Source organism: Heteronotia binoei, chromosome 5, assembly GCF_032191835.1.
Source record: "Heteronotia binoei isolate CCM8104 ecotype False Entrance Well chromosome 5, APGP_CSIRO_Hbin_v1, whole genome shotgun sequence".
NCBI classification, from domain to species: domain Eukaryota; kingdom Metazoa; phylum Chordata; class Lepidosauria; order Squamata; family Gekkonidae; genus Heteronotia; species Heteronotia binoei.
The window spans coordinates 85,846,131-85,865,550 of NC_083227.1; positions in this window are offsets into that span (position 1 = coordinate 85,846,131).

Genomic DNA, 19,420 nt, shown 5'->3' on the forward strand with positions numbered 1-19,420 from the left:
TGTTTATGTAAATTTATATTAACCTGTGACAATAGCTGATATTTGAAAAAATTTAGTTTTTACTGTTGCAATAATCTAGAAATTCACATCAGAATAAAAGATCATAACACTTCATCTTAATTTTGTTTTAGATTTTTTAAAATTCTTGGCAAGTTATAAAAATAATACAGCTACATCCTTTTTTAGCAGCACAACACAAGTCACTGATAGCATATGCAAAATAAACTCTACATTCTTAATATCAGATACTGTTTTGTGGCTGGTATTTTCATATACTACTACTGTAACAGAGAATGCCAACATATAGACACATCCCAATAAATAAGTTAATACTGTTTAAACATTCAATATCTTGAAGGCTGGCTGGGTTCATGCTGGCAATCATTTATTGCCATTTACTTCAGTCAGCAGAGTAAAAACCAAACATACCTCATCAAAGTGGAAGTGGTGTCTGAATTGCAGTGGATAGTTCTCCACATAAAAGCTTTGTGTTAGCCTGTGGTTTGTAGAACTGAACTTTCAGAGAAAATTCAAAGTCAGATCATGAAATCCAACTACCTGACAACCTGTCTAAAGGTGGATCTGGGTTCAGAAACCTGGATTACTTCTGAAGTGCTGTACAGTATAGTGCAATTGAAATACTACTAAAAGGCAACTGCTACAATCCTAACACAATAAGGGGAGAAAGGTTGCCTGGAGCTAATCTTAACAGTCTAAAGTGAAACAGGTTCATGTACTAAATGCCTGCCTTCAGTTCCTAGAACCAGAATTTCACTTTGACCTAGCTAAAACTTCATGTATTACTAAACGTATGCTATATAATGTGACTAAACGTAAATGAAGCTTAACTTTACATAGTATGTCATGGATGTATTTCGTAGTGCTACCATTTGTTGAGCTATGGTTCAGTGTATATGGAGAGGACAACAGAAAGGCGGTAATATAGCTAAGCAAAATTAAAACAATTTTTAAAAAAACTCACCTTATGTGACATGAAAAACAAACTGCTTCACATTGTACCTAATTCTGAACTGGACCATAAAGCTAGTCAATGAAATTGAGCTAGAGGCAGATAGGGCTTTTCTACAAACCTGTAAGAAGTCCAAAGTTTGCAAAAACATCTGAAACCTTAAAAAACAGTTGGGCAATTAAAAGTCCCCAAAATGACAGCAGCAACACCTGTAGTTTAAGAAAAGGATGCCCACTGAGCTTTCAGACACCATTTTGGAGGTGACTAAGCAGCCTTAACTATTTCTGAGCCATCCAAGACTGGTTTATCTAAAGGAAAGCCACAGGGGAGAATGGGTAAATTTGGTTGCCAAAATAGCCCTGGAAAGGGTCCCATCTAGGGATGGGCACCAACCGGCTGATGAACTAAAGTCTGTCCCAAATATTGGCCAGTTTGTGGTTTGTGAAGCTATGTTCATGAACTGAAGAACCATTATGAACTTTCATGAATTTTACTTAACTTCATGGTTGTTCACAAAAAATAGTTCAGGTTAAATGGCTCAGAGCCATTTAAACTACTGCTTTCTGCTTCATGTGCAAAGCTGTGGGGAGCAAAAAACAAGGTTTAAACCCTAAATGGCTCATAAACTGATATGAATTTGCAAACTGCGAACCAAACCCCCAAAATGCAGTTCATACCCATTCCTAATCCCATCTCCTGGTGGAGAAAGACTTGCTGAGGAGAGACCTGAAGGGTACCAGAAACACCTTACCTATATCATACAGTCCATCATGCAGCTTGGTCCAGCCTGGCCTGACGGCCATCGTATAATAATTGCTTTTTAAAGGAAAATGGTATAATTCAAGTGGACATAATTAGTGCATACCGATAATCATCTAGAATACTGAGGCTACTTGGTATATACAACTTCAAAGAATACTGCTGCTCTAGTTGAGCTCATGACTTGAAAAATTGTGAGTTCTAATCAACCACATTAGTCGTAACAGAAAGCTGGCTACCTTTTATTATATCATTTACAAACATCCCAAAATGCTGAGTGAGGAGTTACTTTAAAATGATGCCGCAGTTCTCTTTCCGGTGTAATACTCATGCAGTAAACAATCATTAAGGGTGGGGCTGGTGCTATAATACCAGAAATAATTACTACTTATTATGTTCACAAATCTGTGATTGCTTACTGATAATCATAGAATTATGGAAAAAATAGTGCCTGTTTACAAGGTATATTTACATATCTGTCTAAAAATCTGTTACCATCCTCCCATTCCCACTTAGATTAGTCCTCCAATTCTGATGTGGGTCACCCAACCAATAGGATCGTAGACAGTGAGTCCCTAATCTTCCCTTGAAGCTCCCTATTCATCTATCTGTATTATGAAGATGGAAAATTGTTATCATTTCTGTTACTCATTTGGTCCTCAACCTTGACCTACAAAACAAAGTTTTCTATCATATTCTGCTTTCTGTCGTTTCTCCATGACCATGCTACAGGGTACTTGCCAATGTTCTAAATGCTTCATACTAACTTCTATAATTGGTTCCCACCATTCTTATTTTTATGTCTGTATTTCTATCCCTTCAAAGATTACTTTGTATATGTGTGTTAAGTACCATCAAGTTGCTTTTGACTTATGGTGATCCTATGAATTAATCACCTCCAAAGCATCTATTGTTAACAGCCTCATTCAAGTCTTGTACACTCAAGTCTTATCAACTGAGGGCCATGACTTCCTTACAGAGAGTTGTGTTGCATTCCCCCCCCCCCTCCTTGATTGCCATAATTATCCCCCACAATACATTAACATTTCTATCCTTAACATCATTCATTAATCTGTCAAGGATAGATTTAATGTCTTTCCATCATAAATCAGTCATTAAAGACTTTCCTCAACCAGGGGGTGGTTGTCTGTCCATTTCTTAAAAAAATAACTTCAGAACAATGCTGTGGCAAATTATTGCCTGGTTTCTTATCTGCCCTTACTGGGCAAGATGATATAGAGTAGGGGTGCCCAACATGGTGCCTGACAAATATTTTTTATGAAGTGGGAGGGGCCACGTGAGGTTTTTATCCAGCAAAACTTCTGATTGGCCATTGGAGATTTGACTGATTGGGCAGACTTTTAGAAACATTGCTTTGGCTGGACATAATAGCACAAGGATCTTCACTGTGTGATTGTAGTAATAGTTATTTATTATGGTCTTATACATATATAATTCAATGTGTGACTGAAAGTAAGATACAGTAGCCATTTTGTGACTGGCTCTACCTCCTGCAACAGCCATTTTGTGGCTGTGCCCACCACCCTGTGTCAGAGTGGTGGGCAAAGTGTAGGCTCAAAAAAGTTTGAGACCCCTGAGAGTGGCTGCAAAACAACTTCAGTTCTTCCTGGATGACTTATTTGCCCTGGACTCTTTTAAATCTAGTTTTAAGTCCAGTTTTGTTAAGAGATGATGCTGGTGGTTTTAGATGATGATCTGCATTTTAATGTAAACAAGGGAAATGTATTTTTGTTGCTGTTACTAGATTTATCAGACTTTGATACAGTGGGCCATACCGTCTTTTTTGAGAAATTTGGTGATAGAAATATGTATCAAGTTGGGTTGCCAAGTCTGACTCAACAAATATCTGGGGACTTCAGGGATGGGGCTAGGAGACTTCTGTGACATCATTTCCTGTGATGTCACTTCCAGGTCAAGTCATGTCACTTCTACCACATTGCACCAACATCCCGCCTCTTCCTGTGATGCCACTTTCCAGGCACTCCCCCAAACCTGCCTCTTCCTCTGAAGTAAATTCCATTTTCAAAATTCAAACATACTGTTGTATAAAATTTCCCACACCAACCTTTCCCCCATTTTACATTACCACTAGGCCATGAGTGGCCAAACTTGCTTAAGGTAAGAGCCACAAAGAGTAAACATCAGATGACTACTGCCCCCTCTGCCCCCCTCTAGATCTGGCCCTGTCATTGAAATTTGTGGGATTTACCTAGGGCTGTCATCCCCAAGGAAGCACCTGGGATCTCCCACTATTACAATTGATCTCCAGATGACCAAGATCAGTTCCCCTGGAGAAAATGGCTGCTTTGGTGGACTCTTTGGCATTATACCCTACTGCAGGGGTGGCCAACGGTAGCTCTCTAGATGTTTTTCCCCTACAACTCCCTTCAGCCCCAGCCAGCATGGCCAATGGCTGGGGCTGATGGAAGTTGTAGGCAAAAAACATCTTGAGAGCTACCGTTGGCCACCCCTGCCTACTGAGGTTCTTCCGCTCACCAAATCCCACTCTTCACAAGTTCCACCCCAAAATCTTCAGGCATTTCCCAATCCCAACCCAGAGCTGGCAACCCTACCTTCATATAAATATAGTCAAAATATTTGCCTCACACTGGCTTGAGGATATGTACCTGTGAAATCTTTTTAGCTGCATATATGCTTTGTTCCTACAACAGATATTTCTTGTTTCTTTTTACTCTTTCTGTAACAATATGAGTAAATGTACTGTAAGCATTTGATAAAGTGTTAAAAAGATAAGCCAGCCCTCTGCACATTTACTTAAATTACTGACACTTCTGGGGCAAGATGTGTAGGATCCTGATGCATATTGGGCACCAGTAGCCAAAACCTGTCTGATTAGAGCAATGTATTACATTTCTGCAACAATCTAGACTGCCTTTATTTCCAGGTCTACCCTTAAACTCAATCTTAAAAGTAAAAATAACTTTCCTTGCTCATCTCTGCTCCTCTTGGGGTTTTGCCCCTCTCCACATAAATAAATCTTCTGTTTCCTTAAAGACTCTGCACTTTTTCATTTATTGATTTATACCCCGCTTTTTCCTCTGTGGAGAATCGAAATGGCTTCCAGCACCATTCTTCTCTCCTACTACTAATGTTGCTGATGAATTTATACTATATTATATACTATATATTAAAATATTCATAAACATCCCAGTCTATTAATATATACTATATATTAAAATATTCATAAACATCCCAGTCTATTACAGGTGATTGCAGGGATTAAGGGTGTTCATAGCTCTGTTTCTGCCAGTATGTTTATTTTGACAGGTATAAGTACACCTAATGTTGCATATGACCAGTCACTTTAGTTTTATAATTACACTCCAGGACATCTAAATCATTCAGATAGGGAAAAAATAAGGAAATTGGAGAGCCTTCCATTAGGGAATTTAAAGTGAATTAAAATCATCAGATAAGTGGGGGGAAAGAAGTGTTGTGGCACTTTAAGGACTAGCAGATTTATTGTAGCATAAGCTTTTGTAGTGGACTAGAGCCATTTATCAAATGCATAAAACACTCAGTATGTAGATACAATCACACACACAAATTACAAAAGCTGAGTTAAAACACTGTGCATTGCAAAATGTACATTCTTTGACAATGACTATTTTGCATTTGATAAGGATGAGCCCTTTCTCTAGAAGCAGAGAAAGCCATTGTTGAATCTTAGAAGCATCCACAGTAATGGTGGTTCTTTTGGGGTAAGAGCTTGTATTAAATTTTTTCCATTTCCAGTCCTAATTTAGCAAAGGAAGTGCAACTGTTTGGCTGAGGACACATTAGGCAGTATTTTAAAAGTTAATGTCTCTGCAAATGTTCAAGGTAACAGAGCTGAAATGCATGAAGGGCCTGAAATGTACAGAAGAATAAAACCATCAGGGCTTTTTTTTTTTTAAGCAGGAACACACAGGAATGCAGTTCCAGCTGGCTTGGTGTCAGGGGGCCTGGCCTAATATGCAAATTAGTTCCTGCTGGGCTTTTTCTACAAAAAAGCCCCATGTGAAACAATGTTGATGTCAGGGGGTGTGGCCTAATATGCAAATAAGTTCTTGCTGGGCTTTTTCTACCCAAAAAGACCTGAAAACCATTATATATTTGCTTTTAGAAACAGACAAGCGGATCTGGCAGGCATCTCATTTCCTCCCCCCACTATATCAGTTTGGTATAGTGGTTAAATGTGCGAACTCTAATCTAGGAGAACAGGGTTTGATTCCCCACTCCTCCATATGCAGCTGATGGTGTGACCTTGGTTCAGCCTCAAGTTCTCATTAGAGCTGTTCCTCTCAAGAGCAGTTTTCTGAGAGCTCTCTCAGCCCCACTGACCTCACAAGGTGTCTGTTGGGAGAGGAAGGGAAAGTAGATTGTAAGCTGCTCTGAGACTCCAAGTGAAGGGTGGGATATAAATCCAATATCATCATCTTCTTCCCCTTTTCCCCATTGCCTCTTCCCTTTTCTTGCTTCCTTCTCTCCTTCTAGTGTTACCAACCTCCAGTGGGGGCCTAGAGATCTTCCAGCTACAGAGATTGATTCCCATTTAGGGAATCCTGCTCCAGGGTGAGAAATTCCTGCAGATTTGGGGGTGAAGCTTTGGGAAGATGAGGAATGCATTGGGAGGAAAGCAACCTGAGCAGGGTATAATACCATAAAGTCTATCCTCCAAAGTAGCAATTTTATCCAGGCAGAAGTGATCACTGTCATCGGAGACCAACTGTAATTCTGGCAATCCTAGTTCTCCTGGAGAAAATGGCTGTTTTGGAAGGTAGAATCTATGGCATTAGGTCCCTGCCTTCCTCAAAATCCAATGTCCCCAGGCTCTACCCACCAGATCTCTAGGAATTTCCTAACCCTTTTAATGTGCACAACAACTCTGTGATACTTCTTTACACCAATGGTGATTAAAATGTGGAATTCACTGCCAGAATATGAACTGATCACCACAGGAACAAACAGCTTTAGAAGGGGATTAGACAGATTCATGGAGGATAGTGGTTACTAGCCATGGTGATTGAGGGAAACCTACACATTCAGAATGGAAATGCCACTCCCCAGTTGGGAGTGGGAGATCCCCCCAGTTTTTCAGGCTTCTGCCAGCGCTGGGCAGGTGGCCAGTGGGGGGGGGGGGGAATCCTGCCCCAAATGCAATGTGCTGACATCACACAGAAGTGATATCATGTTGGCGATGTCACATGGCAACACACTTTTTGTGTGTGTGCAAAACTCTTTGGTTTAGGGCAATTTAGAGCAATTTTACCACACAGTTTTGCCAAAAAACCCAGAGCATTGCCACACAATGTTACTGACAAGATGATGTCGCTTCTGTATGATATCAGCACATCATGATGCTCCACTCCCACTCCTAGAAAGTCCCTCCCCCTCCTCTGCCAGCACAGTCATCTGAGTTCAGAGGCACTTCACCTCTGAATCTCAGAGCCAGGAGGCAACATAATGGCAAGGTCTCGCCTCTGCCTTCAGAGGAACTGGTTGGCCAATGTGTGAGACAGGATGCTAGACTAGATGAACAACTGGTCTGATCCAGCAGGGCTCCTTTTGTGTTTTTATGAAGTAGTTTAGGCTGAAAGTATGTGACTGGCCCAAAATCACCTAGTGACCTTCCACAGGAATATGGGGATCTGAACCTAGGTCTCCCAGATCCTACTCTGAAGCTCTAACTGCTACAACACTCTGGTTTTCATAGGGTGGCTGCTGTAGAACAATAGCAAGCAGCTAGGCCTAGTTGAGTCATAGATGTTGGGTGGTATCAAGTCAACCACAAGTTGCTTCTGGGACTGGGGTTGCCAAACTCCAGGTGGCACCAGGAGATATCCCAGAATTACTCCAGATGACAAAGATCTGTCATCCTGGAGAAAATAACTGGCTTGGGGGGGGGGGGTAAACTCTGTGGCATTATATTCAGCTGAGGCCTCTCCCCTCCACAAACCCTGCCCTCTTCAGACTCCAGCACAAATCTCCAGGAATTTTCCAACCTGGAACTGGCAACCTTAGTAAGGTCTGTTCCCAAGTTGCCCTCCTTCAAAGGCCAAAATAGGTCTGGAAAAGGCTCTACCTCTTCCCCCTGACATTTATTGACAGAACCAAACCTTGGAATGCTGTGGTTGCTGAGCAACAGCCACTGGGGGAATCTGTTGCTTAAGACTAGAGGTGTTCCTTTTTTTCCTTTGCTTTTTGTTTAACTCTCTGAAGTATTTTTTTTTAATTTTGCATTTTTCCTGCAAACCTGGAGCAGCTCCAGTTGAATTTAAGCATTCAGAGATTTGACTATTAGTGTATAGATTTGCAAAATGTCTAGCAAGTTTATATGCAAGAGAACAGGAAAGAAAATTGAACAATTGAAAGAAATTCATTTATGCAATGCTTGCATCCCACATTCTCCAGCAACAGAAGCAGAGTTAAGCCTATCATTACTGCAAATTGCCTAGTGGTATATAATAAAGCCACCATAAAATGAAATGTATGGCTCAGATAAAACATAAATAATACAAACTCAGCTCAAATCAGGTAGTGGGGAAACTAATGAAAAGCTTGAGAAAATGAAATCTTTGCCTGGCCTTTAAAGTTTGTACATTCAGTACCAGGTGAGCCTCATTGGGAAAGGAAGTACACAGTAGAAAGAAAGTATGATGGTGCTCATCCATCATACTTCAGATGATAGTGGCATATAGAGAAAAGCCTCTTAAACAGGACTTTTTTTGAGCAGGAAAGCACAGAAACATAGTTCCAGCTGGCTTGGCATCAGGAGGTGTGGCTTAATATGCAAATATGTTCCTGCTGGGCTTTTTCTACAAAAAAGACCCTGCTTAAGGATGATCTCAGTTGGCAAGCAAAGCTGTAATGTATAGCAGCAATAATTTTTCACCTCTCACTTCTATAAAGGAGAAAAGGCTTGAGCTTCAAACCAAAAAACTTCTTGCTTATATTATCCAGCAATAGTGCTATTTGAAGCAGAGTTAAGCCTATCTAAGTCAGTTGCAGTCAAATGGTAATTGGACAAGGTAATTGAAAGAGTGGTAGCAGAACAGCTCCAGAGTTTCCAGGATGACACATCCGCCCTGGACCCATTCCAGTCTGATTTCCACCCCGGCTACAGAACAGAGATGGCATTGGACACCCCAGGCCTGTAGGCACGGGGGAGGGGGCGCAGCTTTGGGGGCACTGCCCCCCTGACTTCCAGGGGGGCCTGTGCGGGTACTGCCCCCTGACTTCCTGGGGGCCGTCTGTGGTGCAGCCTGCATTTTTTTCTTTGTTTGCCAGAAGAAAGCTTATGAGAAGCGACAAGCCCCACAGTGGATGAGAAAGGGTGACCCCCAACTTTTTAAAAAGCCCCCTGACTTTTAAAATGCTGGCTACACACTTGGGTCACCCTGAGCACCATAGGCAGCTGGATTGAGTTGGATTGCTGCTGCTGCTTCTGTTAGATTTCACAGCAGCATTTGACACAGTCAATCACAATCTCCTGACCCACTTCCTTGCCAATACAGGAATTCATGTGGTAGTCTTAAATTGGCTCACCCTATTTCTCCAGGATCAGGGACAGATGGTGGTGCTGGGAGATAGGATGTCATGTTAGTATTTACTGATTGTTCCCAATCTGAAGTAAATCTGTTTAGCCTCAACCAGGGACAGGGTCTTTTCCACTCTGGACCCAGCCTGGTGGAACATACTCCCAGCTGAGATCAGGGACCTGCAAGAACTATTACAGTTTCACAAGGCCAGCAGAATGGAGCTGTTCACCAGGCCTTCTGCTGAGGCACCAGGCATTCACCAGTTGCCCCCCCTGCTGCATCTTTAAACTCTATGCTGCTATTAGTAATATCTCCATAGCTTGGCTACAGTCCAACTGCTCTCAGCTCTAGGAGTGTTGAACTGTAATTCTGTACAATGGTCACTTTTGAAACTGTTTAAACTGTTTTATGATGCTGATATTGATTTCTGTTTTAACTTTGTTATTTACTGTTGTGTCCTGCCCTGAGTCAGCTTGTGGGAAGGGTGGGATATATGTTAAATAAATAAATCTACATGTGCTCCTTGATCAACTGGTGCAAAGTTTTGGGTTGGGATGACACCCAGCTGTATCTGTTGATGAGCGGCCAGTCAGATACCACCCAAGTAACTTTGGCTGAGGGGGCTGGAAGCTGTGGTGGGATGGCTGAAACAGAGCTGGCTGAGACAGAATCTTTCCAAGATGGAGGTACTGGGGCAGGGACATGGAGATTCAGGTTTGGGGTGACAACTCCCAGCTCTTGACTGAGTGCCCTTAAGACTGGTACCAACCATCAGAAGCTTGAGTGTGATTCTGGATGCCTCCCTAACAGTGGAGGCCCAGGTTGCAAATGTTGTCTAACTAGCATTTTTCCAATCGTGCCAGGTTAGGCAACTGGCTCCCTACTTGTCTTGCTCTGATCTAGCCACAGTAATCCATGCAATAGTCACCTCCAGATTTGTTGTTGTTCAGTCGCACAGTCAAGTCCGACTCTTTGCAACCCCATGGACAAAGTCACTCCAGACCCTCCTGTCTTCTACCATCCTCCGATTAGACTATTGTAACCTGCTCTATGTGGACCTACTCTTGCAGTTGACCTGGAAACTCCAACTGGTACAGAATGAAGCTGCACAGCACCCATCCATCCTGTGCTGCAAGAGCTGTACCAGCTTCTGTTGGAGTAGAATCATAGAATCATAGAGTTGGAAGGGACCTCTAGGGTCATCTAGTCCAACCCCCTGCACACACCCCTGCAGGAAACTCACAAACACCTCCCCCCAAATTCACAGGATCTTCATTGCTGTCAGATGGCCATCTAGTCTCTGTTTTAAAACCTCCAAGGAATGAGAGTCCACCACCTCCCGAGGAAGCCTGTTCCACTGAGGAATCGCTCTAACAGTCAGGAAGTTCTTCCTAATGTTGAGCTGGAAACTCTTTTGATTTAATTTCAACCCATTGGTTCTGGTCCTACCTTCCGGGGCCACAGAAAACAATTCCACACCATCCTCTAAATGACAGCCCTTCAAGTACTTGAAGATGGTGATCATATCCGCCCACGACTGATCCAGGCCCTGCACAGCTGGCACTGCGCATATCATGGATCCTCCATAAGTTGGAAATGCTTCCAGACTTCAGAGGTGTATGGATGCCCAAGCTGACCAGCAGCTTGGGTGTCAGGAGCCATCTCCTATGAGGTGCTCGGGGCAGACACATTGTGTCTCGAGGTGGCAGGAGGGGCTGGCCGCCGGGGGGAAGTGGACGGAAATGGACCTCGTGAGTCTCCATTTCTTCCCCCTCCACCCCATGCGGCCTTTTCTCCTGGTCATCCCCTAAAGGACTGCTGGTGCCCAAAGGAACCGAAGAAGGGGGCTGGTCCTCCTCAACCAGCTTCTCCAGCTCCTGCATGACACTCTGCACCCTCCTTGGGATGATCATTTTGGACAGAAAACTGCCCCCAAAGCTCATCTCCAAGGAGGACTGCTCTTGCTGGAGGACAGACTGCCCTGCTCAGTGCCAGCACCTAATGGCTCCTCTGCTGGGGGCGCCCCAGCTGCAGCCTCAATGAAGGGCCCAAGGCGGGCCTTCTTCATCACACTCTGGCCAGAGGTTGGAGTGCTGGAAGGTGGCTGTGGAGTGGACCTACGCACAGGTGGGGGAGAAACCTGGGTTCTCCCCCTTCCCCTCCCCTCCACCCCTCTAGTCTTCTCCTTGGCCTTATCCCCAGGGCCCCTCTTCTGCTGCCTGTCACTCATGTCATCCTTGGCCAGTCTCAGACAACCTGAACTGAGAGTGGGTTTTTTTTACAAACCTAACTCACTACACTGTACCCTGAACCAACAGGTGCCCTGACTTCTTTTTAAAAACCCTCCCTCCAAAACTTGTTTGTTTGTTTTTTTGTGGTCCCTAACCTGTCCTTCTTTGGGTTGGGGTAGTAGTCCAGTAAAGTTTAGGAGACTAGGTGATTCTGCCTCTACCTGGCTACAGTTTTTAAAAGGCTACCTTGAGAAGAAGGCAATCCTTGTTATATCCTTCTAGTTAAACTTCTCCTAACTAGATCCTGGGACAAACTGAATTTCCTTGCAAACTAGAAATCAGGTGTCCCCTATAACTAGAAAGAAGCTGTGGTTTTCCCTATGGAAATCTAATGATGCACCGGCTTTCAGTGACTGAATGCAAGATGCACTGCAACCCTAGTCTCTTTAAAAGGGAGCCTGCTGTGGCTGAGAAACCTAAAATCACGCTGAGAAACCTAAAATCTTTTTAAATTGCCCTTATCTGGCCTAGTTGAATTTTGAAAGAAGATAAAGCCCTAAACTGGATTAATTTTTTTTTTAATTTCAAAAAACACAATCCCTAAAAACACTCTTATTAGTGGGTCAGCCTATTTAGTGCCCTAGCCAAACCGAAAGCACCCTCAGACTCCAAAAATAGCTCTATAACATGAAAGTGACCCACCCCACACAGCCCAAACACCAACCCCCACACCAACTAGAGGTAATTAAAAAAAACATGACAGAAAGAACCTTAACTTTTAACACACACCCCCCCCCCCAAAACCCAGAACCAGGAAAAGGGACAACAGGACGGGATGCAAAACCAACAACAGATCCAAACAGATCACTGCGAAAAGGCCAAGAAACTCAACTGTTAAAAAGTGACCTTTTTAACAATAAAAAACCTCAGGTGAAATCAGTCAACAACACCCCCCCATAAAAAAAAAAACCAGAACAAGGAAAAGGGACAAAAGGACAGGATGCAAAACTAACAACAACAGGATAGATTCAAACAAATCACTGAGAAAAGGCCAAGAAACTCAACTGTTTAAAAAGTGACCTTTTTAACAATAAAAAACCTCGGGCCAAATCAGTCAACAACATCCCCCTCCAAAAAAAAAACCAGAACCAGGAAAAGGGACAACAGGACAGGATGCAAAACCAACAACAGATCCAAATAATTGAGAAAAGGCCAACAAACTCAACTGTTAAAAAAGTGACCTTTTTAACAATGAAAATTAGGCCAAACAGCCCCACCCAAGAACCAGAACCAGAAGAGAAAAGGAACAACAGCAGCACAACACAGCAACAACAAATCAAACACAGAATCCTTTTAAAACAGTAAAAAACTTTTAAAAAGTAAAAAAAAACCTTTCACCCTAACCCCAAGAAATGCAAGCCACCCAAATCAGGAAAAGTAAAAGGACACTGCGCTTTTAAAAGTCCTCTCACCAAAGTAAGATATAGGCAAATTGGCAACCCCCCCACCCCAGGCTCCCACCCCCAGCAGAACCCCCTAACCCTAACCCCAAATAAGCTACCCAGTACCCACCCACCCAAATCTGGATAAGTAAAGGGACTCTGAGTCTTAAAAAGTCCTTTTACTAACTGAAATAAAAACAAGGACCCCAAGACTGTCTTACCTTAGATGTCTTCTCTTCTCCAGGCAGGTCAGGCAAGACTGAGAGAAAGCAGCAGCAACTGAGGCCAAGGGCCAGCACAGCACAATTTCTCTCACACACCAACACCAACACAGCAGCAATGGAATGGAGTCCAGTCAGGCAGACTCCTTAAAAAGATTCTCTGGCCCTACACAGAGCAGTTTCAAAAAAATACCACTGCTCTGTGATTGGCCAGAGAACACTGTCTACTTGGATACCCAAGTAAACAAAAGAACAACAATGTTGCTGATGGCTGGGGGATTAGTCCAGCCATCAGCTACACAACAGTCCTGCAAAGCATGCATTTGTAATGCATTTTGCAAATGCATGCTTTGGATTGGCTGCTGCAGCTCCTCTCCCCAGGGAGATCTATGGAAGGCTATGGGAGAGGCCGGAAAAGGCTTCCAAAGGCGGGAAAGGAGGCAAGCAGCTCCCCTGAGGCTGCAGAAGCTCCTTTCCCGCCTTTTCTATGGACTTCTGTATACTTCCGAATATTGATTTGGAAGTATATGGGGAGCCGTATACGGCTCCCGTATAATGACTTCCAATTGGATTCAGAAGTATACAGCACCGAATCAGGGGGGATTTGGAGGTTTATTTGGTTTGGGGAAACCAAATGCACACCCTTAGTCTTGAGTATCGAGCCAAATATAGAGTTTCAACCAGTATTTTCTTGCTTCTTCCTTAGATTTACCAGTCAACAATTGGGATAAATAGTCCAGCTCAGCCGTTTCCAGAATTTTCCCCACCAAGTCCGTTCTCGTGGGAATCTCCTGAAGCTTCCATCTTTGTGTCAAAAGAATCCTGGCTGCTGTATTAATATGTCCCAACAAATGTTTTGTCTCTTTGGAGTAATCCTCAGGATATATATTCAATAAAAACAATTCTGATTTGAATTGAATCTGTGTCTTCAGAGTCTTCTGTAATAGTTCATGGACCATTTTCCAATAGTCTTTCCTCACCTCACATGTCCACCACATATGATAAAAACCCCCACATGTTTAGTACATTTCCAACATTTGTTAGACAAGTTAGTATACATCTTACACAATTTCTGTGGAGTTATGTACCATCTATAAAACATCTTATAAAGATTTTCTTTAAAGGTTACAGATTTGGTTAGTTTAATGTTGAATTTCCACAACCTCTCCTATTCTTCTAACATGATGTTATGACCAAAGTTTTTCACCCATTGGACCATGCAATCTTTTACTACTCTTCTTGAACCTTCATCTGTAATAGGTATGCATATTGCTGATAAATTAGCTTTTCTTGAGGACCTAGAAGAATTTTATCAAATGGATACTGTTCTGTATTAAAATCTATTGTCTTGTCTTTAGCATACCTAGATTCAACTTGCATTCTCAACCACCAAATCATTTTAATGTCCATTTTTTCTAACTCTTCTCTGGTTTTCAGTTGATTGCCTTTTTCCAGCAGATCATCATATCTATAACTCTTATTGGTTTTAAAAGATTTGGAGGAGTGAATGCTTCCACTGGGGATACCCATCTTGGAATTTTCTGGTAAATTCTTAGTTTTAACCATGACCATGTGTGGTACAATGATTTCCGAAACCAATTATTCTTAAAATAAAAATGTCCTTCAAGTCTTTGATACCACAGATACGCATGCCAACCCAAATTAAGATCATGTCCCTCTAAGAACAATTGTTCTTAGAGTTTGGTGTAGTGGTTAAGTGTGCGGACTCTTATCTGGAAGAACCGGGTTTGATTCCCCACTCCTCCACTTGCACCTGCTAGCATGGCCTTGGGTCAGCCATAGCTCTGGCAGAGGTTGTCCTTGAAAGGGCAGCTGCTGTGAGAGCCCTCTCCAGCCCCACCCACCTCACAGGGTGTCTGTTGTGGGGGAGGAAGGTAAAGGAGATTGTGAGCCGCTCTGAGACTCTTCTGAGTGGAGGGCGGGATATAAATCCAATATCTTCTTCTTCTTCTTCTCTTGTCATTCAATAATATCCAGTCTCTTACTCACAGGAGCACAGAAGCTTTATAATACAATTGCCAATCTGAGAGGCCGATACCTGCTCTCAAGTTAGAGCCTTGCAATATCTTCAGTTTGATTCTTGTTTTTTTGCCTTGCCAAATATATTTAGAGACCATCCTATTCAATTCTTGAAAGAACCCACTATTTAAGAGTACTGGAATAGTTTGGAATAAGAATAACAGTCTTGGCAAAATGTTCATCTTTATAGAGGCTATTCTTCCCATTAAAGATAAATTCAAATCATGCCATTTTTCCAAATCTTTTTTAATTTCTTTGAGTAGTTTATCATAGTTATCCATTTTTAAACTGCTACATTTGTTTGAGATGTATTCACCTAAATATTTGATTATTTTTTCATACAAAACCCCTGATTTTTGTTGGAGAAGTTGGATTTGTTCTATCGTCATATTCTTTGTCAGAAATTTTGTTTTATGATAGTTCATCTTCAGTCCAGCCCAGCAACCAAATTGATTAATTTTGTTTATAAGACAGCCAATTGAATCTGTCAGCTGCTCTAGTATAAAAACCAGGTAATCTGCAAAAGCTCTGTATTGTGCACCTTTAACCACTGCTCCCTTAATATTCGTATCTTCTCTTATTTGGTTATTCAATATCTCTAAGCACAAAATAAAAAGGAGTGGTGATAGTGGGCAACCTTGTCTTGTACCCTTTTGAATATCAAGTGTTTCTGTTAATTCACCATTCACCATCACCCTTGCCTTTTGGGAGGAATATATTGATTCAATTGCTCTCAAGAAATTTTCACCACATTCCATTCCCTTCAGTTGTTGCAGCATAAATTGCCAACGAACATTATCAAAGGCCTTCTATGCATCCAGACGGATTAATGCCAATTGTTTCTCTGGGTGACTCTCATAATATTCCATTATATTGCAAATTGTTCTAACATTGTCTTTCAGGTATCTTCTAGGAAGGAAACCTGCCTGGTCTTGATGTACTGTGGATTGTAAAACCTTCTTCAGACGCTGTGCCAGTATTGCAGCAAAAATTTTATAGTCCACCTTTAAAAGAGAGATTGGCCGATAGTTTTTTTAATCTTTCAAATCTGCACCTTCTTTTGGAATTAGGGATATTTTAGCTTCTTGCCATGAAACTGGTATTTGGGCTTCCTCTTGAATCCTTTCAAGGAGACATTTGAATGGTAACAGTAAGGGCTCCTCATAAGCTTCATAGAACTCGGCAGGAAGACCATCTGGACCTGGAGCTTTACCATTCTTTTGAGATGCCAATGCGTCTCCCACTTCCCTTATCGTTATTGGTTCATTTAAGATTTTTTGTTGTTCTTCTATAAATTTATTAAGATTATTTTGCCTAATGTATTCTTCTAAGTCTGCCTTTTAAACTTGTTTGTCTTCATATAATTTTTTTAAAAATTGTTCCACAATTTGGCATATCTCCTGTCCCTGAGAAACTTCCTTCAAGCTTTGTGGAGGCTGGGGAAGTTGCCCTTGTTCCAAGGGCTCAGAATCAGTTACTGTGGGGAGATCCTATTGCTGAGCAGCAGGGGCTCAGAACATCTCATGATTTTCTTCCTCCTTTGGATTACATTTTCCCAGGAACCCTGTGTTGGGTCCTCTTCTGATTGCTGAGATACTGTTTCCTCTTCCTCCTCTTGTCCTTTCAAGAGTGCCTCATACGTTTTGTCAAGAAATCTTCATCTTTCTTTATACACTATAGTGTGGACAATCGTGCCTCCAGTCCCTGTATCTTTTCCTCCAGCAAGGCCACTAATTTACACTTGCTGCAAGTGTAATTCGTGCTACTCTCAGGACCAAATTAAAAGTTCTGGCATTGACTTTTATAATATTGTGGGGTCAACGCAAGGAGGAGACACGGTTGCAGTGATCATAGCTCTCTTTATTAGTTACAGCACGGTAACAGCTGAACTAGAAGACTGTTTAACTGGGCCAATGGGGCCAACTATATACAGTTCAAGGTTCCCGCACTAGGATGCCATTGGATCATTTAAACCAGCAGTGAGACTGTGATTGGAGCAGGGCAGCAGGGATTTGGATTCAACCACCCATTGTTCCCTAGTCCCCAAGCTCAGTCCTAAAGGCTTCAATGAGCCAGGTAGGAACACAGGTAGTAGCATCATTAGTCAACATACACAACAACTTTCAAGACCCTTAACGGCCAGGGACCCAAATATCTTCGGGACTGCTTCTCCCAGTATACCCTGAAAAGAGCATTGTGCTCAGCAAATCAGAATTTACTGGTGGTCCCTGGCATGATGGATGTCTCGCTGTCCTCGACCAGGGCCAGTGTCTTTTCTGCCCTGGCTACAACCTGCTGGAACTCTCTGCCAAATAACATTTGTGCCCTGTGGGACTTGATGCAGTTCTGCAGGGCCTATAAAGCAGAGATGTTCTGTCAGGCATTGCATTGAGGACAGCAAGTCTCATCTTTCTGGCACTCCCACTGCCTGCCCCTCACCCCCTGCAGCAGTGGCTCTACTGAATTCTTTAGCGCTATCTCTCAGGAAATTGTTGTTGTTCAGTCACAGAGTTGAGTCCAACTCTTTGCGACCCCATGGATCAAGTCACGCCAGGCCCTCCTGTCTTCCACCATCATCCAAAGTCTGCTCAAATTTATGTTAGTTACATCAGTAATGCTGTCCAGCCATCTCATCTTTTGCCATCCCCTTCTTCTTTTGCCTTCTGTCTTTCCCGCCATTTAAAAATTATATTTTTCAATTTATTAAATTATCAGAAAACTAAATTTATTACTAAAAATATGACAAAAGATCAGATTGCGGAATTGGCAACAAAATCAGGATTTTCCTACGAGAAGACAGTTAGATATCTTGGCATTCACCTAATTGCGGATTTGAAAACTTTATTAAGAGATAACTATGAAAAAATATTAAAAGATATAAGAGCTGATTTAGAAAGGTGGTGCGATATGCAAATCTCGTTATTAGGAAGAGTCGCCTCGGTAAAAATGAACATCCTACCTAGGGTATTATTTCTGTTTCAAATGATTCCAATCTCAATTCCCCAGAGCTTTTTCCAACAACTTAACAAATTAGTGACAAAATTCATTTGGCAGAATAAAAAACCAAGGATCAAATTAAAGGTTATGCAAGATTCTAAGCTAAGAGGAGGATTTGCGCTTCCGAACTGGCAGATGTATTACAAAGCGTGTGCCTTGACTTGGGTGAGAGATTGGCTACTATTAAAAAATAAAAAAGTGTTAATTTTGGAAGGTGCTGACTTGACAAGAGGATGGCACTCTTACATTTGGTATAGCCCTCCAGCAAAGGATAGCAAATTTCTCAGACATGAAATAAGAAGAGCGCTTTTTAAAGCTTGGTGGGAAATAAAAATGTTGATATATAGATATACACCTAAATGGCTCTCGCCGGTGGAAGCGGCTTTACACCCAAATCTTTACTTTTGGGAGGAAAGCTATACATATGAATGTTTATTAGACTCGAAAGGAGAATTAAAAATTGAGGAATATTCTAAATTAGACTGGTAGTTAAAGGTACAAATAAGATCCAGGTATAAATCCGATAAAGAAAAAGGCTTCTCGAACAGGGTAAATGAATTTGATGCAATTATTTTTGAGTCAGATCGGAAATTAGTCTCTAGAATTTATAACTGGTTACTAGAATATAAAATGCAGGATGAAGTGGTAAAAGAAGCCTGGGTGCGATGGATGAAAGATTTCGGATACAGTATTGAAATTACCGAATGGGAAAAGATTTGGAAAGAAAATTTGAAATTGACGAAATCTGCTTCATTTAAAGAAAATTTGTACAAATTGATTTATCGCTGGTATTATACCCCAGATAAACTGTCCAGAGCATATCTAGAGGTTTCAAATAAATGTTGGAAGTGTAACAAAACAAAAGGTTCTCTCTTCCACATATGGTGGCTCTGTGATAGGGCAAAGAAATATTGGATTCAGGTGTCCATATGGATTCAAAAGATATTAAAAAAACAAATCCCCCATCTACCCGAACTTTACTTATTAAATGTCTGTAAAATTGATGTGTCCAAATCGGAAAAAAAAGTTCTGCTCCATATACTAACTATTGCCAGAATTCAGTACGCCAGATATTGGAAGACCTATAATATTCCAAATAGGAATGAGTTTATAGTTAAATTAATGGAGCCTGTAGAAATGGATCTCTGAACCACGAGGTTGAGAGATGGTAATATTACGGAATGTAATGATACTTGGA